The sequence below is a fragment of the Chrysemys picta genome, chromosome 23 (assembly GCF_011386835.1).
Source record: "Chrysemys picta bellii isolate R12L10 chromosome 23, ASM1138683v2, whole genome shotgun sequence".
Lineage (NCBI taxonomy): Eukaryota > Metazoa > Chordata > Testudines > Emydidae > Chrysemys > Chrysemys picta.
The window spans coordinates 8,576,972-8,601,442 of record NC_088813.1 but is presented as its reverse complement, the minus strand read 5'-3'; the positions used below and the strand labels follow the sequence as shown (position 1 = coordinate 8,601,442).

Genomic DNA, 24,471 nt, shown 5'->3' with positions numbered 1-24,471 from the left:
ACAGAGGAATGGATTCTTCTCTCAGCTGCCGGGCTGTACATCTGGAGTAACTCCACACTGTGTAACCGACAGCAGGACCTGGCTCAGGGATGCTGTACCATGCAGCCAGCAGAGCTCGTCCCATCCCATGTGGCCACCCTGTCTCCAAACGAAGCCAGTCCCCTCCCTTCATCCTCTCTACAAATGACTGTGGATGATCTGGACCCGTCTCCCTTCTCTGTACAGCCCTAGCAGAATGGGAGTCTGGCCCTGGCTTGAGGCTCCCTTTAGAAAAGAGGCAGCCTGGCCTAGTGGAAAGGATACTGGACTGAGACTCAGGAGGCCTGGGCCATCAGTGTCACATGGTTGCAAGAAAAGCAAACATCATTCGGGGATGTATCAGCAGGAGTGTGGTAAGCACGACATGAGAAGTCATTCTTCCGCTCTGCTCTGCGCTGATGAGCCCTCAGCTGGAGTATTGTGTCCAGTTCTGGGCGTCACATTTCAGGAAGGACATGGACAAATTGGAGAAAGTCCAGAGAAGAGCAACAGCAATGATTAAAGGTCTAGAAAACATGACCTATGAGGGAAGATTGAAGAAATTAGGTTTGTTTAGTCTGGAGAAGAGAAGATTGAGAGGGGACACGATCACAGTTTTCAAGTACATAAAAGGTTGTTACAAGGAAGAGGGAGAAGAATTGTTCTCGTTAACCTCCGAGGATAGGACAAGAAGCAATGGGCTTAAATGGCAGCAAGGGAGGTTTAGGTTGGACATTAGGAAAAACTTCCTAACTGTCAGAGTGGTGAAGCACTGGAATAATTTGCCTAGGAAAATTGTGGAATCTCCATCATTGGAGACTTTGAAGAGCAGGTTAGACAAACACCTGTCAGGGATGGTCTAGATAATACTTAGTCCTGCCTTGAATGCAGGGGGCTGGATTAGATGACCTCTCGAGGTCCCTTTCAGTGCTACAATTCTATACCTTTGTGGATCTGGGCCTAAGTGTTTTGCAGGAAGGTGTGTGGGGGGACAATGGGTAACCTCCTCATGGCAGTTTTTCTGGAGAACGCCTGTCATAGGCCTAATCCTCCAGACCCCTACTCACTGGCCACACTAACCTCACGGGGAGTGTTGGCATGAGTAAGGGGGAGGCCTTCTGGGAGTAAGTGTCACAGGCTCTGTCCCTTTGCTCTTTAGAAATGTCTTCATCAGCCAGGGATGGTCTCCCCCGGAGGCCAGAAATCCGCGAGCAGCAGGGATAAGGGCCTGAATAATTCAAGAGACCACCTTTCTCACGGGGCCGATAAAGCCGGGGACCTTGTCCCCAGCAAGTGAACTGGCACTTGCTCTGCCAGACCAGCCACTCTCTGTCTGCAGCCAGGAAAACCCAGCCCGGACTCCGTTGAATTCTATGTATCGTCGCCCGCAGTAAAATCCTCGGGGAGAATCCCAGGGAAGCAGTGGAAGAGGGGCGGCACTTGGGATCCAGTGCTAGGGACAATAAAACCAGGAGGACATAACAGGAGAAAAACATAGCTAGAGAAAAACAGACGACTGTGCACTTCATTCTGGAGCCAGGTCTGCTCCTAGTGGTTCAGTGGCAAAGCTCCCAGTTATGGGTGTGTTACAGGAGCATCTAACAGTTCCAGCCAATATTTCAGTCCCATGGCACCAGGTGCTGTCACATAGTGAGACAGTCTCTGCTCCAAAGAGCATCCAGTCTATAGAACCTCGAGAGGGTGGAAGGGGAAACTGAGGCACAGTGACTTGCCCAAGGTCACTTTCAGATCTGGGACTAGAATGCAGATCGCCTAACTCCCAGTAGGCCCCGGTTCACTAGACCACACAGGCTCCCTGTGTTCGAGGTTTTCCCCTCCTTTAATGAAATCCAGTCGCCTTTTCTTACGCTGCCAGCTCACGTGCAACTTACTCCCAGCTTAGACGCTGCGGAAATGCTGAAGGGTCAAGTAGCGACACACAGCGTGAGGCAGTTTGGTGCCTTTCACGTGGCAGGATCATGTCCCACCTCACAGAGCCAGCTCCTGCCTATGCAAGCAAAGACAAGCGTGCTCCCCATGGAATGGCGTACAGCCCTGGCCTTTCTCCACCTCCAACGTCTATGGGCCAGATCAGACAGGTGTACAGAACTCCTCCCCTTGGAAGAGGGGCCATCTCCTGGGGAGAGTGCCAGAGGCAGCACCTTGCTGGAGCAACAGCCCTGCCCATTCCATACCCATTCTGGAGCAGTCCAGAGGTGGTGGTATGCAAGGGAAGGACTATTGGGATTGGCCAAAATCTGTCCCTGTGCTACCACCAGTTAGCAAAAGGTGATTTGCAAAGCACAAAGGGGGGGGGGGAGGGTCTGTGTCCAGTTTTGCTTCTTTAGAGAGGCCCTAAGGGTTCAAAGAAAGTCCTGCAGGTTTGCACTAGAGAGGCAAATCTGGACTCTTCTCTTCTTGCCGATGGGCTGGAGAATGAATGGGAATGCGCTACTGCAAACAGGATAGAGGCTGGACAATGGGGGGGGGGGGGAGTTTTAGTCCCATTGTTTCAAAAGATGTTTTTGTTTGAACACCTGCCTGACAAACACCTGGTAAACACTAGGGAGAAAGGCACTCTATGGGAAAGATTCCACACACACACCCCTTCAGCAGAGGGCTGGGAAAGCTCCCACTCCAGTTGTCCAGTCCTCCAGCAAAAACAGGGCAGACCTGCTCAGTTCTGTTATGTCTTTGCAGCCCCCCGGGCCACAATCGCCTTGCAAACTCCCGTTTTCAATTGCTGCCTGCAGTCACCCCTAGGCAGCAAGGTCAGCTCAAGGGTTCGCAAACCATGAATCAGGCCTCAGACAATCATGAGATTGGCTTAAACATCATGAGATTTTTTTCAAAAACAATAATAAAATTGGGTTTTTTTTAATTTACTTTCTGGTATTACAGACTTTAGGGGATCACGTTCTCAGGCTTCTCCCCACAGTTATAAGGGCTAAAATCTGACTTTTCTTTGAACTGGAAGGGGAGAGTCTCACATGACCCCAGAAGCTGGGGCTTTAAGAAAAACACCGAACAGCACAAGACTCATGATAAAACTGTGAGTTGCGCTAGCTAACGTCTTTCCATCCCCTTTGTCTGTTTCTTCACCTGTCACATTTTATCTAATCTTAATGTGTAAACTCTCTGGGGGCAGGAACAGTCTTTTTGTTCTGTGTTTGTACCGCACCTAGCACAGCGGGACCCTGGTCTGTAACTGGGGCTCCTAGGTGCTACCACAGGCGCCAACTTTCGTTGGCACCGGTGAGTGCTTGCGCCCCCCAGCCCCACCCTGACTCCGCCCTCTCCCTGCCTCTATTGGACCCCTCCCTAAATCCCCACCCCGGCCCCGCCTCTTCCCTGAGCGCGCTGCGTTCCTCCTCCTCCCCCCTCCCTCCCAGCGCTTGCCGCGCGAATCAGCTGTTTCGTGGCGCACGTGCTGGGAGGGAGGGGGGAGAAGCAGGACGTGGCGTCACGCTCACGGAGGTGGAGGCGGAAGTGAGCTGGGGCAGGGGGACAGGGCAGGGAGCTGCCGGTGGGTGCAGAGCACCCACCAATTTTTCCCCGTGGATGCTCCAGCCCTGGAGCACCCACGGAGTCGGCACCTATGGGTGCTACCGTAATACACCTAATAAATACCAATAATAATAATAATACACAGTGCTACACTTGATCTTAGCCAAAAGGCCGGGCTGCCTGCAGGTTCGGAGGGGTCGCGGCGGCGGCTCGGGTTCTGTTGTGACCGAGGCCAAGTTGTGGAACCGACACCGCCGCAAACAGAGAAGCGCAGGTGCGGCCGCTTCTCCGCGGGCTGCTGCCATGGCCGGCGGCCGCCGCTGACACGGCGCATCTGCAGGTCGGCGGCCGGAGCGGGAGGGGAGACACTGAGACCCAGAGAGGACCGGCCGGCGATGAGTGGCTGAGGCGGATCGGGCGGTGACAGGCGGCTGTAGGGTGAGATCTCCGCCACTTGGACCCTGGTCCGTGACTGGAGTGCCTAGGTGCTACCGTAATACACCTAATAAATACCAATAATGATACACAATGCTTAGCATACTTGGACCCTGGCCTGTGACTGGGGCTCCTAGAATACACCTAGCAATATTAACGTACAGCACCTTCCACATTTGGGTCCTAGTCCATGACTGGAGCTCCTCGGTGCTGTGAAACAGAAATAAAAGAATAGCAATAATCTGGGTGTACAGCACCGAGCAGTGATCCCTAATTAAGGGACCTAGATGCTACCGCAACAGACATAATCCCTAATAAAATGAAGAGCTGAATCCCATTTTGTTACACTGCACCTGCATTTCTCATCTCTCCAGGGCTCTGTCAAGCACTTGCGTTTGTAACTTCTCGCAATTTGGCATCATCTGTTGCTTTCAGTAAGGCCGCGTTTCCCAGGCTTTGGAAATCCAAGAGTCACTTCAGGAAAATGAAAGCAATTACACCCCCTTTCAGTCCTCCTACCTGGCGTTAAAGGTCTCCCTAATATGAGTGGTTACTCACAGAACAATGCACAGGTCTTGGTCATACAAAACTCCCTCTTTTTGCTTACATGCTTAAAGTAATTAACAATGTGGACATTTAAAGTATCAGTAAAGGCAGCTGACTTAGCACCCATGGAAATTAAGGGGGCAATTCACACCATAGAGCTACTGTTTCAGGCTCTCTGCAAACACAGGCAGAAATAGCTGTGTGGATAACACAAGCTTCACATTTTCAAGGCTTTCTTCACAGCCATAAGAGCTACAGGCTTATGATAGAGATATAAGCACGCTTTGGCCCTCCTTTCTAAAGCACTTTGAGATCTACTGATTAAAAAAAAAAAAAAAACCCCACACACACTTTGTAAGAGCCAAGTAGTAGTTTATTACGAAGTCGGGCTGGTGGTTCAACTATTCAGGAGAGCCAAGAGATTTGGGATTTGGGATTCCTCAATTTTTAGGTGCCCAACATGAGACGCCTTTAAAGGGGGCCTCATTTTTCAGCACATCTCAAGTTGCCCCCCCCCCCAAAGTAGATGAGACTCCCAAAAGCATTAGCCCCCTTTGCAAATCTTGGCCTAGATGCATAGTGTTCTTTTACTTGTCCTAATATTTGTTCCATTGTTTTCCTAAGGACAGAAGCTCCATTTGCAGATGATAATTGCCAGGAGCACTCTTCTTCCCTCTTCGGAAGATTGGTACCATATGCACTTTTCTCAAATCCACTTCCCACGTCATAACGAGCTGTCAGCGATTCCACGTGTCCATTCGCTGACTACCATGACACGGTACGGCCCGCGGGCCACATCCGGCCCACGGGACCCTCCTGCCCCTGAACTCCTGGCCGGGGAGGCTAGCCTCCGGCCCTTCCCTTGCAGCTTCAGCTCACTGCACCGCGGGCGCAATGCTCTGGGCGGCGGGGCTGCGAGCTCCTGGGGCAGTGCAGCTGCAGAGCCGCGGCCTGTCCCAGTGCTCTGGGCAGCACAGCTGTAACACCGCCAGCCACCGGTGCTCCAGGCAGCGCGGTAAGGGGGCAGGGAGCGGGGGGGTTGGATAGAGGGCAGGGGAGTGGTCGGGAGCAGGGGTGTGGATAGGGGTGGGGCGATCACAGGGCAGGGAACAGGGGGGTTAAATGGGGGCAGGAGTCCCCAGGGGGCAGTCAGGAAGGAGAGGAGGGGTTGGATGGGGCGGCAGGGGGCAGTCAGGGATGGAAATTCCAGGGGCGGTTGGATGGGGCAGGAGTCCGGGGGCAGGGGGGCTGTCAGGGGGCAAGAAGCAGGGGGGGGTCGGATAGAAGGCGGGGGCCGGGCCACGCCTGACTGTTTGGGGAGGCACAGCCTCCCCTAACCGGCCCTCCATACATTTTCCGAAACCCGATGTGGCCCTCAGGCCAAAAAGTTTGCCCATCCCTGCCATACAAGCTGGCTGAGAAGTAAACAAACACTTCCTTACTTTCTGTTTCTTGACAGCTATATTTCTTAGGACGACTCTCGCTCATGACAACTCAAAATGACCTCCTTTTTGCTCCCTCCCCCTCTGCCTCTCTATCTGGGCGGGATTCAAGAGTAAGAGTAGGGGAAAGGAGAATAGATCACATCAAAGGCTGGCCTGTCTATAAAAATACATATACACGCTCTGGGATAGATCTATACAAATACCAAGATCCTTAGTATCTGAGCACATCACAGTCTTCAGCATGTTTATTGTCACCCCTGTGAGTACGGCCGGGCTGTTATCCTCATTGTACAAATGGGAAGCAGAGGGACAGAGAGGCTAAGCGACTTGCCCATGGTCACACGGGAAGTGTAGCATGTTGGGCTGGTGTTGGGCTAGTCCCCTAACCATCCTTCCTCACTAAGCTGACTGTCTCACTGTCAGCGAGCAGTTGTGTGCAGCCCTGTGCCTGTAAATGCATTCGTGTGGGGACATGTTGGCATCTGTGTGTGTGTTTGCGTATATGTTCACGCAAGTGCACCGCTCTATGCAAGCGGCACTTGTTTCATGTTTTCTCCGTGTGCAGCTGTGGTCTTGACCACACGCATTCGCCTGGGCGTGCCTATGAACAGGGCTGCATGGATGTATGTGTATTTGTGCATGAGACTCTGTGCAGGTCACACATGTTCTTAACTAGCTCTCAGTCTACACGCCCTGCTGTGTGTGCACATGTGTCTTTGGCGTGTGTGCATTTGTGGAGGGATGTTTGTGTATATCTTTGTGCCCGCATCCCCTCTGCATTCACATCCATGTGCACACATAACCAACTCTGTGAGGGCTGGCATTGGGGTTTGAAACAGACCCACACTGCTGAAAGCAAGAATCTAGACTGTTTGAACTAAGGAGCTCGAGGAGCAGCTCCTCAAGCGGATAGCTGTAGTAGACTCTTATCTTTTTGTGCAAACCAGTTACTAGCCAGCGTGCGGGGACAGAGGCCCACACTCTCCAAGGGTGGGTGAGTTCAGTATAAAAACACCACAGCCCGGCAGCTAGCCCTTAAAGCGAAGAATCAAGAGGTTTGGCTTCTGTTCCCAGCTCTGCTGCGTGACCTTGGGCAAAGTCCCTTCCCTTCCCTAGGCCTCAGATCCTCTTTTTACAAGTGGGAACAACAATCCTTCCTGTTTGCCACCCTTTGCCTATCTAGACTGTCAGCACTTTAGGGCAGGGACAGTCCCTCACTGCATGTACGTACAGCGCCTAGCGCGGCGGGGGTCCGGATCGCAACCAAGGCTCCCTGCTGCTACTGTGAGATCACGCTGGCCCATGCTGTTTGGGTGCCTAGGTGCGGGGGAGTGGGGGGGTTCTGCATCTCCTTCTCCACCACAAGATCCTCTCGCTGTTTCCAAAGCAAGGGGTTAACAACTCTAATCCAACAGGGCTTTTTCCTCCCCCCCCCTCCCAACTCTTCCCCCCCTCCCCTCCTGCCCTGCACAGAAATGCTGTCCCCCCCAGATTCCGACATGGTCCCTGCTGTGCTTGCAAGCTGAACCCAGGTGCTGGGGCCAGGCCATTGAAAACAATACCAGAAGCACTTGCAAATGGGTGGGAGAGTTGAAGGCCTGGCGTCAGCTTGTCTGCCTCTCTCCTCTCGCCCTCCCTCCCTTGCTCTCTGCTGTCTGTGCAGCTGCAGGACACACAATCAAGCCATCAACATGCACCATGCATAATTAGCAATCAGGACCCTCGGCTCCTTTCACAGCAGCTTTGCTCTCCCGGCCCCCCCAACAAAAGAGGCTTTATTTTGTAACAACAGATTAAAGACCAGAGTGAAAAATAGCGTCTCCAGTCATTGGGTAGGGAGGGGGGGGGGGCACACAGGGAAAATCACGAGTGGCGTTGGCTCCTTTGATTGCCTGTGTGTGGGAAAGAGGAAGGAATGCAGTTCGTAACCATATTGCCAGAGCCGTGCATGGGGCGAGGCGGGGGGAGAGAAGCCGGGCTACGCCGCTTGCTGCGTAGGGCATCCTTGTGGGAGCAGCCGGGGCACTCGGGTTTGCAGAGGTGATGCGTGCGTCCCCGTGGAGGTTCCCCAGCCCAGGACAGGTTGGTGCCTTTGGAAGGCGACCCGAGGCACAGACACCCGGAAGGGAAATCCGTTAGCGAGGCCTGAAATAGAACAGCACAGGGCCCAGCGCGGGAACCTCTGCTCTCTCCCACCCCTCACCTCCGCCCCAACCCGGGCAACCCTCGGCCACAGAGAACCTGCCGCTGCGGGAGCTACACGTGGAGATTTGGGGGCTGATGCAGCTTCTCCATTGCAAACAAAGCCTGCGGGCGAGGGGGGTGTATCTGAGACCAGGCCTGCGCCTTCCTTTGAAAGGGCTACACCACGGCAGTGTTGCCGCCCACTCATGATTTTGTCGTGAGTCTCGTGATAATTATTGGTTTCCTTAAAGCCCCAGCTCCTGGAGTCAAGTGAATATGGGCAGATTTCAGCCTTCGTTCTTAAAGAAAAATGAAGTTTCTAGCCCCCGTGGCTGGGGAGAAAGCTCCAACATGTGACCCCAGTGTGCCTTAAAGGCTCAAAAAGCAGAAGGCAAATAAAAAGAGCACCACATCTATTATTTTTACATCATCTCATGATTTTAAAGCCAGTCTCGTGATTTTTGGCGAGCCGGACTCATGATCTTGAGCATTTGGGGTTGGAATGCTGCACCAGGATGCGCTGCGGGTTGAGCAAGGGGTGAGCCGGCAGATGGATCTTGGTGCTTCGGGATCTTCGGGTGTGAATGGGGCTGTGTCAGTGCAAAGCAGTGTATTATTACAGAGGAATAAGGGGAGCACAGGGAACCCCAGTTCTGCTTTAACCAGAGGGCCACCAACCGACTCCTGAGAAAGGCAGCCCGAGAGGAGGGGAATGGGATAGGTTTCAGCAGCACAAGGAGGACTGCAGGATGGCGAGCTCCTCCCACTCCGGGTGGGAGACCTTACTAGTGCCTGGGTATGGGCCCCATTCATGAGAGCCCAGCAGTTCCAGCTCCCTACTGTGCAAGGCCTTGCAGGATCAAGGCCTGAATGGTCGAATGAGAGACAGAGAGAATGTGGGATAATCCCCTTCATGGCTGGGTATTTAATCTGCAGTTCTGGGCTGCCCTCCATGCTCCTACTGGAAATTCCCTGCACGGAGGGCTTGTAGTGTTAGGTGATTTCTCACCTTTGACCCCGTATGCACAGAAAGGAAAAAATACTCTGGCCAGGGGTTGGATTGGGCTGACTTGCAAGAGCTTGGCGAGTCACCACTTTTTGCTTCAGGTTCTATAGCATCTCAGCTTTCATTAACACCACCACCAAGGCTCTAGCTGTTATGGTTGCAAAGAAAGCCTCCACCCTGTGAATCCAGTGCCAAGAGGCGGCGACGTCTGCTTGGGAATGAGGTGTGAACCGCCCCAGTTTAGCCCCGTTCACTCTGAACGCTAATGACGACCACTTAAATGCTTATTTTCCCTTTCGTCAAAAAGCAAGGGATAATCATATTGCAAAGAGTTGCGCTATCTGCTGGGGGTGGCATCTCGCCTCGGCATGGTGCGTAGGTGGGGTTTGGCACCGGGCAGCAGCTTTTTATTGGTCGTGACCTTCTGCTGGCTGTTCCGCGGCTTGGGTGAAACAAGTCTCAGTCCCCTTTCTAGGGCACAGATTTGTCCCTTTTTTGAGCAGCTCCATCATGACGGACCCTCTTGGTGGCACAAGGCCATGTACTAACCTGGCCTCTCACCCCTTGCAGTGATCCATCAGGGACAGGGTTGGAGCACGCTGATAGAGAGGAGAGTACGGGAATCGTACCTGGCCGGCAGCTGTGTCCAAGACTGGAAATCAGGCCCCTATTATCAAACAACAAATGGCTGCGCAGGAAGTGCAACAGAAAGACAAAGGGGGCGGGTATGAAAGTTACTGTTGGAGAAGGGGGGAACCAGCAGCTCAGAGAAAATCTAATTGGGGAGAGAAGAAGTGGATGTGGGGCTGTACCAACCCAATCACCCCCCCGTTATCCTCTGCAGTGAGGGTGAGAATGTGTATGCGTGCTGCCCTCTGCTGGATGGATTCAGAGCCACTCAACTGTGTTTCATAGACTCAAAGCTGCCAGTGGGGATTTAGCTCCAGTGGCAGGGTCTTTGCTTTAGGAGCATGGGAAGAGGTGAGTTCTAATCCTACTGTTGGTGTGCAGTTCCGGTGGGATCATGGTTTTGTCTTGTTTTTTTAATAGGAATCCAGATTCTGAATTCTCCTAAAGATCAGGGATGCTCAGAACCAGGGAGGGCCTCACCCATTTCTTTAGGCAATATCCACACCGCGTATGTTAATTGTTTGGTTTTTCAAATGCGATTAGAACAGCAACAGGTCTCAGTGCTGGCGCCGGCCTGTCAGGCCACACAGGTGTCCCTGGCCCATGGCAAAGCCAGCAGGGGGAGGATTACCAAGCGTGTGAGAGCTAGCAGAGAAAGTCCGGGCCACGCTCCGCTGACCTGCTGCTAACTTTCATAAATTCTTGTGGTTTAGGCCCACAGTAACTCAGGGTCTGATCCTGACGGGTCTTGAGTCCCTGCAGTTCACATTGCCTTCCCCTCAGTTCCAGGGACTCAGGACCCTCTCCCTCTTTTACTAGAACTTCTATCAATATAGCCTATGATGTAATATACAATAATAGGAGTTAAAGAGAGGAAGCTAAATACAGGGCGTACGATCGGCCTCTTTCCAACCTGCTCTATGGAGCGGTTATTGTGCCTCCATGACTTAAGCAGCTAGAGGGGCAGACCGGGCACAGGACAGAGTCAGGACCCCCGGGTTATTGGCTGTGCTGCTAACTTGCTCTGTGCCTCAGTTTACCCCATCTATTGTTATTTCTTTCTTTAGGGAAGTACCTACAACGTACACACTGCTTGCCAGACACTAAGAAGGATGGTCCCTGCTCACAATCAAAGGACACATTATATTCTAACAGCTAGAGGGCCCCCACCCAGGATCAGGGCCCTGTTGCCCTAGGCTCCTAGTCCCTGTTCCAAAGGGGGCAGGAGGAGGGAAGGACCTGACACTGTTGGTTCTTGTTCTCCTCTCCAAAAGGCTTGGAGGTCTCTGGATGAAGAGTGCTGAATGTGGCAGTGTGATCTAGTGGGTAGGGCACTGGACTAGGAGCGAGGGCTTTGCTCTTAGCACTGTGTGACCTTGGGCAAGTCAGTTCCCTTCTCCGTGCCTCAGTTTCCTCTCCCCCCCTTGGTCTGCCTTAGATTCTAAGCTCTTTGGGGCAGGCTGTCTCAGAGTTTGTGTGTACAGTAGCTGGGGTCTGCTGGAGCCTCCCAGGTGCCACACCACAGGACACTTCTTTCATTAGCACCATTCCTACATTCAGGGGGGAGTTGGAGGGGGAGGGTTGTTACCACTGCTGAAAAGGAAGTCAAGGTTTTATAACAAATCCTAGGCATCCTGAAAACCAAAACCAAAAGGCCAAGGAGAGAAGAGAGCAGGATGCGAAAGGGCACAGACGTGTGGATGGCTGGCGCCAGGGGAGTGATTCACAGCGTCCTCTGAGGAGCCTGCATCCCAAGGCCTCCATGCGCTCGCTGGGATCGTCAGGTCCGAAAGCGAACCCAATGAAAAGCCGCCGTTCCCGACGTGCAGGGATCATATCTGGGTGCGTGGATAAGGTTCTCTCTGCAAACCTTTCCTCTCTCTAGCCAGGCCTTGCAGAAGATCAGAGGGCGGGGCCGGGGGGGGGGGGGGGGGAGAAGCACACCGAGTGAAAGCGATAAGCAAATGTTAGCAGCTGGTGGCCGATTTTCCCAGAGTCCGTTGTTGGGACTCCCTGACAGCTGTTTCCTGCAGCCTGCTATCTCATGCGCTCATCTTGGAGGATGTGGTACCAGCAGCCCAGAGTCTCTGCCTTCTAAACGCTCTGTTTCCTGCACCGGGACACTGGCCTGCGCCTCCTTTCTCACGACCTGCCTGATGGACAGCTGGACTGCTTGGGCCCACCGCATCGGAGCGGCCTAAAGAGACAAGCAGGGACTCCCAGCTCCTTCCTGAGAGCTGTCTTTTGTCATCTTCCTGAGCGGCCGCCCTAAGAGAAAGCCGCCGTATTTAGCCTTGACCTCCCAGGAGCGGGGCTGCTGTTTGTCACACGATAACCACAGGCTCCCCATTAGAACAGTCGAGGTACCTTTTCATATATTCGCGCCCTGCCTGATTCATATCCATCCCTGTGGGAGCTTAATGCGGGGCATTTCCTTACCGATTTCTTTTTTCTCTGCTGTCACGTGATGCACACATCTTGTTTGTTATTGTAGGGTTGCTCACAGGCACTCAGTTGCACGCCCTGGTTTGTTAGCGTCGGATTGGCTGAGCGCAGTATCGTAGGGTTACACACACACCGGTTTGTTACGGTAGGGTGCAGCACATCGCTTTGCTCTGCAGGGCTGAGCACACCCCGGTTTATTATCGTAGGGTTGCTTGTTAACCGTCACTGATTCACACCGGTTTTAGTATCTTACAACGGGTGGCGCTCGGACCATCCCATCTTCGGTAACTCAGGCGTCAGCAAAATCAGTTCCGGGCAAGGCCAAGAGAAAGGAGCCAGCCAGACATCTCACTGGGCGAGAGGAGCAAAGACCAGTTGCCCCCAGTTTGATGCCAGTTGCCCACCTGCTCTCAGAGACTGGACACCATTGCTATGGGCAGAGGAAGCTTGGGACGGGAACGGTCGAGCAGCCTGCCAGGGGGAACGGCCAGCGTGAGGGCTATCCTCAGGGCTAAGAGACCAACAACTAAGCAGTGGCTTGGGGATGGGCCCCTTGCTGCCCTGGTGTGAGGAAAGCAGACGCAATCACAAGCCAGGTGAGCTCATGCCCTTCATCGCCCAGCCCGGCCAAGAGCTGTCATGCTGACCTAGAGCCTGACACGGAGGGCTTTCCACTTCCATTGCCCTCCCATTGACTTAGGAGCCCGGGGCCCTCAGTCCCCTTCCAGGGCGTGGAGGCACCAGTGCAGTATAGAAGGAGCACGATGCAGTGGTGGAACCACAGATCGGAGACCCGGATTCTATCACTAGAACACTGAGCAAGCCCCTTCATCGCTCCGTGCCTCAGTTTCCCCCATTACGCAATGGTGAGAATACCAACGTGAGAGGGGCTGCGGTGGGAGGCACTAGTGTATACAAAGTGCTCAGAGATCCCCCTGCCCCATGGAAAAGGCAGGAATTGCAGGTAGAGCTATCTAAGGGGAAGGCCAAACAGAACTCTAGATGCAACCTTGAGGGAATTTTGAGTTCTGCTGCCCACACCTATCTCTGGGGCTGTACTTTCCCATCCAGGCACAGGGATGGGAGGAAGCTACGGATACGCTGCCCGAACGCTGACATGGAAGAAGGCATGGCGTGAACAAAGTGAGTTGGAAAAAGACTCACCGTCCCTCCTGGCAAGGCCCAGCATTGCAAGCGCCTCCACCCAATTCCATCTTCGGGCCTCGGCGGTCTGGAATGGTGATGCTGATCTCCGGCCAAGTCGCTCTCCAGTTCGGCCCCCATCCATGGTGCCCAGTGTCCCCAACCAGTAATGTCCAACAAATGAAAAGGGGCCCAACGGGAGATCTTCCCCACCTGGGCTCTTCTGCACTTTGATTCTCCCAAAGGCCAAGCCAAAGCACAGGACAAACTCCACCCCCCCTTCCTGGGCCCAATCCCCTGCAGAGTCTTCCCCACTCCATTCACACAGCAACACCTCCCCAGGACTTCCTCTCTGCTCTTCAAGGGCCACTGATCCTCCTGAATTCTTCCCTATGAGCCACCCCCTTGACTGCCTCCTTCCAGACCAAATCCTTACCCTCCTCTCCCTGGGGCCAGGGCTGGCTAGGCCTTTCCAAGGGCCTGCCTCTGAGGCTCCCCTTTCCCCACAGGGCCAGCCACCCCCTCCACCTGCTTTCTCCCTAACTGAGCTGTCCCAGCCATCTCCTCTCCAGCTGAGCCCCACCCCATCTAACTGCCAGCTGATCTGTGGCCTTAAAGGGCCAGCCATCGAATTGACACGGGCCCATGATCAATGTTCTGTGCAGGCAATGCTGCCGCGGGGCAGAAGTCAGACAGTCCCTACGCTCGGTGCGTCCCGCTGCTGTCGGAGCTCAGATCTCCAGGCGGCAACGTGCTGCATCGTCCCTGGGCCAGCCCGCTTGCCCCCTGTCTTGGCTCTAGCGCGTGGCAACTGGCACGCGAGTGTGACCGGCTGAGCCCAGAAAGGCCAGGCCAGGTGAGGTTTGGGAAAGTAAGTAAGCGAGGAGGAGGAACACAGACGAAGGGCAATGGGGAAGCAGCCTCCAAACTCTCGGCACCAGGCCTTCGGCATGGGCAAGTGATTTGCCTAATGCCTGTGCCCCGGGCGTCGGTGGACTTGGGAGCCCACGAGTGGGTTTGCATGCAGGTGATTGTGCATTTATGTGTGCAACTGTGCTCGCGCATGTACGTGTGCAAGTGTTTGTGCGTGTGTGTGGGTGCACGTGTATTTACGGGAAGTGTGCCTGTGCAATTGTGAGCCTGGGTGGGCGCATGCATCAATGTGGGCATGCGAGTGCATCCGTATGTGTTCACGTGTGCATGGGCACGAATTTGTTTGTGTTTCCAGGGATGTCGGTGTGCAGGCACCAACGTGTGTGTGTGGAAGGGGGGAGGGGAGAATGCATGGGACTATAAATGTGTGTTTGCATGTGTAACTGTCGGTGCATGGCCCAGCCTGTGTGTCTGTCTGCAGGTGCTTGCAAGGATATTTGTGCCTGTCTAAACAAGTGGCATTCTGCATGTGCTTTCTCAGGCCTACAGGAAGGGCTCTGATCGTGTGTGTGTGTGTGTGTGTGTGTGTGTGTGTGTGTGTGGGCACACGTGTTATTTGTCAATATGTCCATGTGTCCGTGTGGGCCTATCTCTCGGTGTTACTGCACATGGATTGGTGGGTATGTGTCTGTTTGTGTTCACGCAGGCGTGTGCGCCTAGAGGCGTGCCCGAATGCACAGGTTGTGTGTGTTTGTGCATGGGTTTGTGTGTGAGTGCACGAGGGAGGGGAGCTGCTTCAATGTGCTGTTAATCAGCGTCCCTGGTGTTTATTCCTGACATGGGTTTCACTGGGAGGAGAATGAAAACACACAGTGTGCCCTGCAGGTGTGTGTGCCTCTTTGTCTATTTCCAGCGCCTCACCCGAGGTCACACACAGGTGCTGGGCCACTGGTGACTCAGAGGAAAGAAGCCGCCAGATTGATGGCAACTTCTGCACACACCTCTCCCTCCTACAATATCCTGTCAGGGGCCAGCACAGGTGGCCAGTCACCCAAGGGGGCAGCCGCTCCCTTACAGCACAGGGTGGGGGCAAAGGAGAGCATGATGCATGTGGGTGAGACCCAGCGGTGATGTGCTGACAAAGGCTGCAGAGCCTGCTAGACGGGCAGAGCTCTGTGGGGGTCTCACGCAGCCCGGGCCGGGTGAGCAGCCAGGTTCTAACTCGGGAACCCCGCTAGCAGCGCTACTTAGCGCTTGTCCGGTGCTTTCATTAACGTCCGCGATGTGCTCTGAGATCCCCAATGAGATCCCAGCACGAGACGAGAGCAAAGTATCTCATAGCGAGAGCCCTGCAAATCCGCGGAGAGCCGCTTTATAGCCACGGATCATTTTTGCGGGTCGTGGCTCGGCTGCGGGGCGGATACACGTTTTGTATCCATGCAGGGCTCTACACATAGTGAGGTGCACTGAAAACACTGCTGAGGAGAGAGATTCGGCAGCTTTCAAGCAGCCATTTGGGGCGGGCAGGTAGGTTATAATCCTACCTTACAAGTGGGGAAACTGAGGCACGGGGCGGTGACATGATTCCCTCAAGGTCATCAAAGGCGCCAGAGTCAGAATCAGGAGCTTCCGGCTCCAAAGCGCCAGACTCAGCGCAACCGACAGCATTCAGGTCTCCTACACACACCGGAAGCCCTGTTCTCCACTAGTGCAGATTGGCAGGTACAGCCACACCAGTAGCAAACCCTCCCAGCATAAGCCCTTTTTTGCTGGTACTCCATAGGACTGGAAGGGGCAACAGAGTCCCATCCATAAACGGACCAAGCTGCATCTTCAAACTCCGTCTTACAACTGCGACTACTTTGCCAGCAGAGAAACGTTGGGAAACGAACCTCACACCCCGACCGACACTGCTCAAGGAGCCAATATTCCTAGCGCAGCCCTGGCCTAAAGCTGCAGCATCAGACCGCTTGGTGGGTCTTGCTCTTGAAACAAAGCCAAGCCTTGAACAGACTGGGCCAGATACGAAGTCCGTGGCATTCCAGCCGGGATGAACTTGGCCTGATGGGACTGTCACCTAGAGCCAGCCACATGAGAGCTAAACCACGGCGCCCAGGACACAGGAACTCAGCGAAGAGCAGTGCAATGGAAGGAACCCATGCGCCGTCCAGTAGAGGGCGGTATGGCACGCACACAAGCCCGCTCCACCACCAGTTTTTCTGGCCCTTTACAAAAAATACACAAGAACAAACCCGGCGCCTGAAACTATAACACGACGAATGGCGGGAACAACCTCTTTGCAGCGGGCTCTCAAGACACGTTTTTCCTATACATTTGCCAGAGCTCCTCTCCCCCTAAATCCTGCGTGAGCTATTACTGCTCCTCTGTCGGTGGAAAAACATTCGCTTTATCTCAGCGTTTATCAGCCTCTAATAACCTACTTTATTTTTAGATAAGGTGAAAGCCAATAATCTGCCATCTTGAGAGTATTTTCCACTCACATCTGCATTTGTACAATTTGGTTTCCTGTGGTGGTTAAGGCGCTTTTTCAAACTAACCTGAATTGTTATTTTCTTTCACTCGTCAAAAAGCCCTTAAAATACATAGATCGCTATAAATAAGAACACAGAGAGAGACAGCGACCTCGGTCGCTTTGCCGGGCCCCGAAAAAAAAGCAGAAGACCTTCAAAGGCGACCCCTCTTTCTCAGAACGCGGCAGATAATGGAGCCGTCAGCTGGGAAATGGGTGTTTTGGATTTGAAGGCAGGGAGGTGCCTAGAAACGAAGCGAAAGGCATCGAGGCCTTCGCCTAGGACCTAGAAACAAAGGGAGGATGCTCTTCGATGGGTTTGGAAAACAGGGCGCCGAGTCAGGGCCCAGTGGTTTTTTAAACCATACATACACTTGTAGCCGTGTGTTTCTGGCCACTTTGCAAAGCTATGACAGCCTCGCAGCTCCATTCCCCCGCGGGAGACGCTGAGGCATTGAGTGATTAAAGTGACGCAGCCCCTCCTGACGCCCAGCCCTGTGCTCTGTCCACAGTGTCTCCTGTTATCGGTGTCATTCGTGCTAGTGAAAGACATCAGCTTATCCCTGCAGCCCTGTCCTCATCCAGGTTCAGCTCAGACAGAGACATTTATCCTACACACACACAGAGCCCTGATAATGCCCCTTAGCCCTGACCCCGGGGTGGGGGGCACCTCTAGGGCTGAAAGAACACTTCAGTGTCCATGGCCCAGTGTCCATGAGCGGCCCCTGAGGAGGTAAGATCTCCTGTCCATCAAGGACCAGCAAACAAGTGTCACACCAGTCTCACAACGGGATTCACACCATGGCCTGGTCTGGAGCTGACCCAACCCCCTAGATTCGGGCAGGGCCCCAAACGGGGCTGCGATGCCCATGCAGCCTGGCACCCTCCCCCCACATCCCCAATCCCTCCTCCCCATGCACAGCTGCCCAGCCAGCAACCTCTGCAGCAAGCCGCCGCCCGGCTTCCTCTCTGACACAAAGTTTCCATTCACCAAGAGCAGGTGACAGGTGAAGGCAATCGCACGGCACGGCACGGCGGGGGGGGTGTGTCCTTCCGGTCAAGCTGTCTCTCTGCAGGGCCATGCCCATGAGAGCTCCCAGCTTGCACCGGGAGGGTGGGGGGGTTGGGGGGGGGGCGGGGGGCAGACTGGGATATTGGGCCATTACAGATACTCCTCCTCCCCTGTGCAAATCACTTCCTGCATCCCTAGTGTCCTGACTCCAGTACAGTCTCCTCACCCCAAACCCATCACCCTCCACCGCCCCAGTACAGTCTCCCTCGCTGCTGAGTGCGAGTGCTTGGGAGCCCGGCCCTTCCCCTCCCCACAACATGCCCTTCCCCTCTGGCATACTCCGTCCCCGAATGCCCCGTTCCATGGCCGTGCTGGCTCCAGAATCACACGTGTCCACCTCTTTCTGTCAGCACCCCACCAGATTTGCCCGTTTCAATTGCGCCTCTCCCTAACCCCGGTGGAAGCGGCCTTCCTCCGCCCCAGAGCCAGTCTCCCCGAGGCGCGCCCTGTCCGCCCCTTGGGAGCAGCCCATGAACCATGCTGTGTTTGTAACCGCTTAGGGCCAGGTCCTCAGCTCCACTCATTTCAGCTAACACCCGCCGAGGATCTGGCCGCGCAAGTGTATCTGCTGCTGCAAGCCTCCTCACCAACCAGTGCCTTTGTCTGCGCGGCACCGTGCACACCAGGGCTGCCCCATCGCCATCGCTGAGGAAGAGGACAAAGAGAAAGGGCCGAAGTAGCCTCACAATCTGCAGTGGCAGGAAGGAGGGCACTGGACCGGGAATCATTATCAGGCCACCTGGATGCTGTTTCTGGCTCTGCCACTGGCCTGCTGCGTGACCTTGGCCATGTCTCTTCTCCTCTGTGCAACGGAGGGAATGGTCCCCACCCACCTTTGCAGAGTGCTGGGAGATCTGCAGGTGGAAAATGGGAGCCTCACACCAAAGCTTCGGTAAGGCCCCCGGCCGTGTCGGCCTCAGCACAGTGGCAGGATGGCTTCTTGGTGCCTGCCCCTGCAAGTCGGAGCGTCGTACCGGAGATGAGCAGCAGGACTGTCCCAGGAAGGTGCATGCGACCGGGATGGCGAGGGCTCCTGTATGCAGCGCTAGGTGATGTCCAGGCAAGGAACAGCAAACGGGCACATGGCAAGATAAACCACTGTGGGATCAGGGGACGTGTTGGTGGGACACTGATGGACATAAGCTGAATAACCAGGCAGACCACCCTCAGGACCTGGCTTGAGACTGAGCCAGGTGGCGGCTGACCTGCCTGAAGGCTGCAGCCCTTTGATGATGACGCCGGATGACCGGAGAACCAGCGGCCCGTGCCTGTTGTGTCCTGCCGCCGATCTGCACCCTAGCGCGCGGGAGCAGAACTCAGGATAAACTCACCCAAGCTCTGCCCTAGCGACGCGAACAGGGAGGAGGTTTAGGGTTTGGACGGGGGTGGGAAGTGATTTAACAGGAGCAATTCTAAGGGAAACAAGCCCCCAACGAGAGCTAGGCTGGGGAAGCGCCCTGCCCGGATGGCTCTGCAGCCTGGCCCAGAGGAGGCAAAGCCCGGGGAGGGGAAGGGAGCCCATCACGTAGCACTGAGGTGCAGGCGGGAAGAAGTACGCAGCCGCACGTACATCGCGGGCTTTAATAAAGAGAACCCAGCCGTGCCCCACCCAGGTGCTCTGAAGGGCCCAGAGCTCAATGATTTGATCTTAGCGAGACGTAGATTTAGTGGGGAGCTTTGGGCTCCTGCCACACCAGGGGCCCAGTTCTCCTCTCCCCCGCAGCGGCGCCATCCCGCTGACTCCCACGGGCTCCGGAAGCGGGAAAGTGATCTTAGGCGCAAGGTGGCAGGGGGGGGAGCCCGGTGTGCAGGCCTGACGCTGGGCGTGGGGGAAGGGGCTGAAGACGGAGGAGAGCCGAGGTGTGTGTGTGGGGGTGAGATTCTGCGGGTCACGCACAGGCGTCTCTTTGCCTCTCCAGAGCTGGAATCTGAAGGTGCCTCGCAAGGCCTGGCCTGTGATTTTCTTTGGGATAGGGCAAGTGGGGGGCGGGGGGGGAGGGGAGTGATGTGTGTGAGACCTCAGCCAGACTGCAAAGGGGGGGGAGCAAGGGGGAGGGCCATTATCAGCCAAATAATCAAGCCCCAGCGTCCACAGGCACCACACAGTGGGGATAATCCCCAGGCAAAATGGGCTTTTAATGAGCTGGTAAGGAGCAAACCCAGATGACTCGTCAATGGACAATCAGGGCTGGTGAGAAACCCCACTGTCTGAGGAGCCCTGCTTGCCCAGGGACTGTTTAACCCGCCGGGGCTAAGCACAATGGGCCATCGCTTTCCAGCGGTTCATTGTTATTTGCCCCGCCATGCCCAGCAGGACAAGTCTAAGGAGGGGCTGGGGATGCAGATGTGAGCACAGCTGGTCAGAGGCACTGGGCTCTTGCAGGCGTGGCTGGAGCCTGGAAATAAAGAGGCAAAGGGCTCTGAAGCGCCTCTCGCTAGCGTCACGCCATCGCTTTCAAATGGCGTCACCCCAGGGCCAAGAGGCAGCAGCCGCAGATCAGGGCCCGGCTGCGCTAGGCGCTGTACAGACACAGCCTCTGGGAGTACGCAAGGCCAGCTAGTCTGGGTGCCCCCGCCCTGACTCTAACCACCCCAGACAGAGCAAGCGAGTAGCCTCCCTCTTGTATAGATGGGGAACCGCGTCACAGAGAGATGGAGCCACTTGCCCGGAACCACACGGGACCCGCGCCAGGAGTTGGAGTAAGATTTCAGAGATTCGTAGACACTAAAGCCAGAAGGGCTTATTGTGATCATCTCGCCTGACCTCCTGTCTAGCCCAGGCCAGAGAATCTCCCCCAGAAGCCGGACTAGAGAGCTTGCCTTGTAGAAAGAGATCGAATCTCCTTTTAAAGACTGCACGTAGGGGGCGCGTCTGCCCCCCACCTCCCCTGGTGAGCCTTCCCATGTTTCATTACCCTCAGTGCTAGGAAACGGCATGTTCATTTCAAGGCTGAATTCAGCTAACTTCAACTCCCCGCCATTGGATCGTGTTCTGCCTTTGTCTGCAAAAGCAGCGAAGCCCCTGCTCTTAGCTTCCTTTTTCATGTGTACGTACCTAGGACACTATTATTTATATGATAGGAGCCCCTGGAGATCCCAGCTGAGACCAGGGCCTCCTTGTCCTGTACATCCGCATAGCGAGAGGTAGCCTCTGCCTGGTAGATCTTACAATCTAATAGACAAAGAGTGTGTGTGGGGGGGAGGAATAGAAGTACAGCCCTGTGCCTGCCTAAAATAAAAGGAAACTGTTCCCGTTAACAAGCCTGGGAAAGAGAGAATGGCAGAAAGAATGTAGCTAGACAGCTCAATAGATAGACACCCATCATCTCATCTTCCTTCACATCCCTCCTGGGGACTCTCCTCTCCTGGGATGCCTATAAAACCCTGGACAGCAAGGAGCTGTGCTGTGACAGGCTGCGTCTCATGCTCTTCATAACGATCTCACTGTTTTCTTGGTCTCCTCCCGTCAGTCTGTGTCCACCGGTTGTCTCTCATCCTAACCTTAGATGGGAAGCTCTTTGGGTTCTGTATTTGTACAGCACCTTGTACAGTGGGGCCCTGATCCCTGATGGGGGCCCTTTAACGCTGCTGCTATATCAAATAAAACATAATCGATCAATAGACAGAAAGGTGGATTCCCTACCCCACAGAAGATGGGCCTGATTTGCAGGGTACTTTACACTGGCCTGGTAGGCAAAAGAGGCATTAATGTTAGTAGAAATTAGATAGACTTAATTCAGAAGAACCTGATTAGGATGCTATAGTTAAAAAAAAATGCTTGAAAAAGGGGGAAAATGTGGAGTTCTGGTTCCACGACCGATCTCACTCTGACTCCATATTCCCCACCAGGGTCTGTGAGTGTGTTTGACTCAGTGTGTGCATATGTGTGTGTGTGTGTGATACTGGGTGTACAAGTGCATGTGTGAGCATCTGGGGATGTGTACACGTCTCTGCACAGAGGTGTGCATACTACTGTCTTTATAGGCGTGTGTGTGTTACTATTTGTATGACAGCTGGGTGTGGGTGTGTCTGTGTCGATTGTACTGTTTGGATATGTGTGTATTTTGTTGTCCATCTGTATTACGCTGGGAAGGGGTGTGTGCCTGTATTACTGTTTGAATAGGGATGTGCATGTGTCTATGTTACTGTCCATTTTTCCACCGGTGGGGCTGGCGGGGCGGGGTGTGACTACACCCTACATGGTCCTCTGTATTTGTGCTCTTAATGCAAACTACCCTTTGCCAGACTCCCGCCTGATACCCACACAGCCCCCCGCCCCCAACCCCACTACTCCAGTCCTGATCCCCTGCTGAGCTACCACCTTCCTGGCCTGCAGCCCCCTCTACTCTCCCAGCCCTGGCTCTCACTGAAAGAAAGATTGCTACTCGCACCAAATTCTGCAGGGGTTTTGGATGGGGCAAAAGGGGAACATTCAGGCTGAGATCCAACAAGGTCTTGGGTCAGAATCGGAAGCCCCTGGTTCTGGAGCAGAAAAGCGCTCCCCTCCGCCCAGCCCTGTGGCCCCACAGCGCCGAGGGATATTGTGAAGCGCTCACCTTGCCACGTGATGTCACTCGCGTGACCCCTCCGCCGATAATCAACTGAACAGTGGTGGTGGGCGGCGGGAATCAAGTCCCAACTTTGTGTTTGACAGCGATGGAAACGAATGGGCTGGGATTGCGCTGAGCCGGCTGGGAAAGGGAGAGGGGAGTTGAGAACTTCCACCTGGAAATGAAGAACCCAGCTGGCCCTGACATTCCGGCATCCGCCTGACTCCAGCAAGTCTGCCCTGCCATCTGGAACACGTATCAAAGACAGCAGAGGCTCCCGCCAGAATGTCGCCCTCCGAGGGGGTCTGTGCCAGGCTCCGCTTGCGAACGGTCTCCCCCCCCAACATACCCTGACCCTGCCGGAATAGCCCCTCCCCGCCTCATCAGAGCGGCTTCCCCGTTTCGCCCCCACAGCCGAACCGTCCCAGAGCTGCAGCCTCGCTTGGGTTGGAAGAACGCCTTGGAGCTGGGAATATGGGGAGGCCGTTGCACTCATGCCAAGGCCCCCAGAGGGATTGTGTGTGGAGGGGCCACCGCGCTGCCAGCCCTGACGCTGCTGGGAGCCCCCGCCACAGTCTGGGCCCCAGTGCAGCTCCCCCATGCATGGCTCCATCACCTACAAAAATCTCTGTTGAATAAATGAACATGTGGGGGTTGGCGCAGAGATGGGGACACATGCGGTTAACTCTGGTTTTATTTACTGAGCAGAGCAGTGTCAATCTCAAAGCACTTTAAAAGGAAGTCACTATCATTAGCCCTCTTTTACCAATGGGGAAACTGAGGCACAGAGTAGGGAAGTGACTTGCCCTAGGTCTCATGGGGAACTGAGAACAAAAGCCAGGTCTCCCGAGTCACTATCTAGTGCTCTATCCACTAGGCCATGAGAATACACAGAACAGCAACTGGCTGCAGTGTTTGTATCAGCCGTGTGCTGGGGCTGTATCAGCTCTTCGCCCGCTGATATTCCCTGGAGCAGATAACTGCATTCCCCTCGCCTGCATGTCCCTCCATTTCACTGTTCGCTACAGGTCAATATTCTAGCAAATGAGGCAGGAATTTTCACAGAAGCAGCAAATTTGAAGCAACTAGTAGAGAACATCTGCGGAGAGTAGGTTTTTTTTTTTTTTTAGCCTCGTAAATCACAGAAATCATAGAAATGTAGGGCAGCAAGGGACCTCAAGGGGCCATCTCGTCCATGAGAGCATTTGCACTGGAAACCCAATCCTAAGAATTATGCTCATCCATTCCCAGGACAGAAATGATACCGTGAGGCCTCCATGTCTAAACAACACAACGGGAACACTGAGTGATTGCGAATGCGCCCCGGACTGGGAATCGCCATTACACTTTCTCCTAATTTCAAGGACGAGAGGCCACAGGATGAAACTAAAAGGCAGCGTATTTAAAAATGAGCCAGGAAAATGGTTTATTTGGTACACAGTGCACATGTAGCCTGTGGAACTCATTGCCACAAGGTCTTGCTGAAGCCAAGAATTTAGCAGGATTCATGAAAGGATCAGGCATTTCTATGGACAAATGGGAAAACCCAATTGCGTTTGATTGGATTGAAATGTATATGGGATATGGGGTGAGTTATTATATTATTGTTATTTGTATTACAGGAATGGACCGGGACCCCATTGTGCAAGGTGCTGTACACATAACATAGTCCATTATTGTCCACGCTGGGGTTCTTGCTCCTTGCTTTGAAGTGGCTGGTCCTGGCCACTGGCCGAGTCAGGAGACTGGATTCAGTGGGCTACTGGCCTGACTCAGTGTCAAATGATCCCATTGTTCCTAGTGATTTTCCAAAAGTGCTTGGCAAATAATTTTGAGGGACAAACAAATTGTAAGGCTCCACAGACAGAAAAGGCCTCCAGCATGGAAATCGTTAGCTCGGATGTCTTCACTCAGCTCTACCCTACTTACCCCTGGAGGGTGTTTTCCTGGAGAAGGGAGGGAGGATAGTCTTGTGGTGATGCAGGGGGCTGGGACTCAGGAGATGCCGGTTCAAAAATTTCCTTTGGGATTCCAGGCAAGTCACTGAATGTCTCTGTGCCAAGGTTCCCCATCTGTAAAAGGGGGAT

General features: G+C 54.3%; 1 long non-coding RNA gene across 1 annotated transcript in view; it reads right to left on the bottom strand.

Annotated features, from left to right (window-relative positions):
- Positions 1 to 3,773: 3,773 nt before the first annotated feature.
- The window catches only part of LOC135977264 (uncharacterized), a 33,337-nt gene continuing 12,639 nt past the window's right edge, over positions 3,774 to 24,471 (bottom strand). Inside the window, exon 2 of the long non-coding RNA XR_010594671.1 lies at positions 3,774 to 24,456. This is a non-coding gene — a long non-coding RNA (uncharacterized LOC135977264). The remainder of the gene's footprint in view (positions 24,457 to 24,471) is intronic.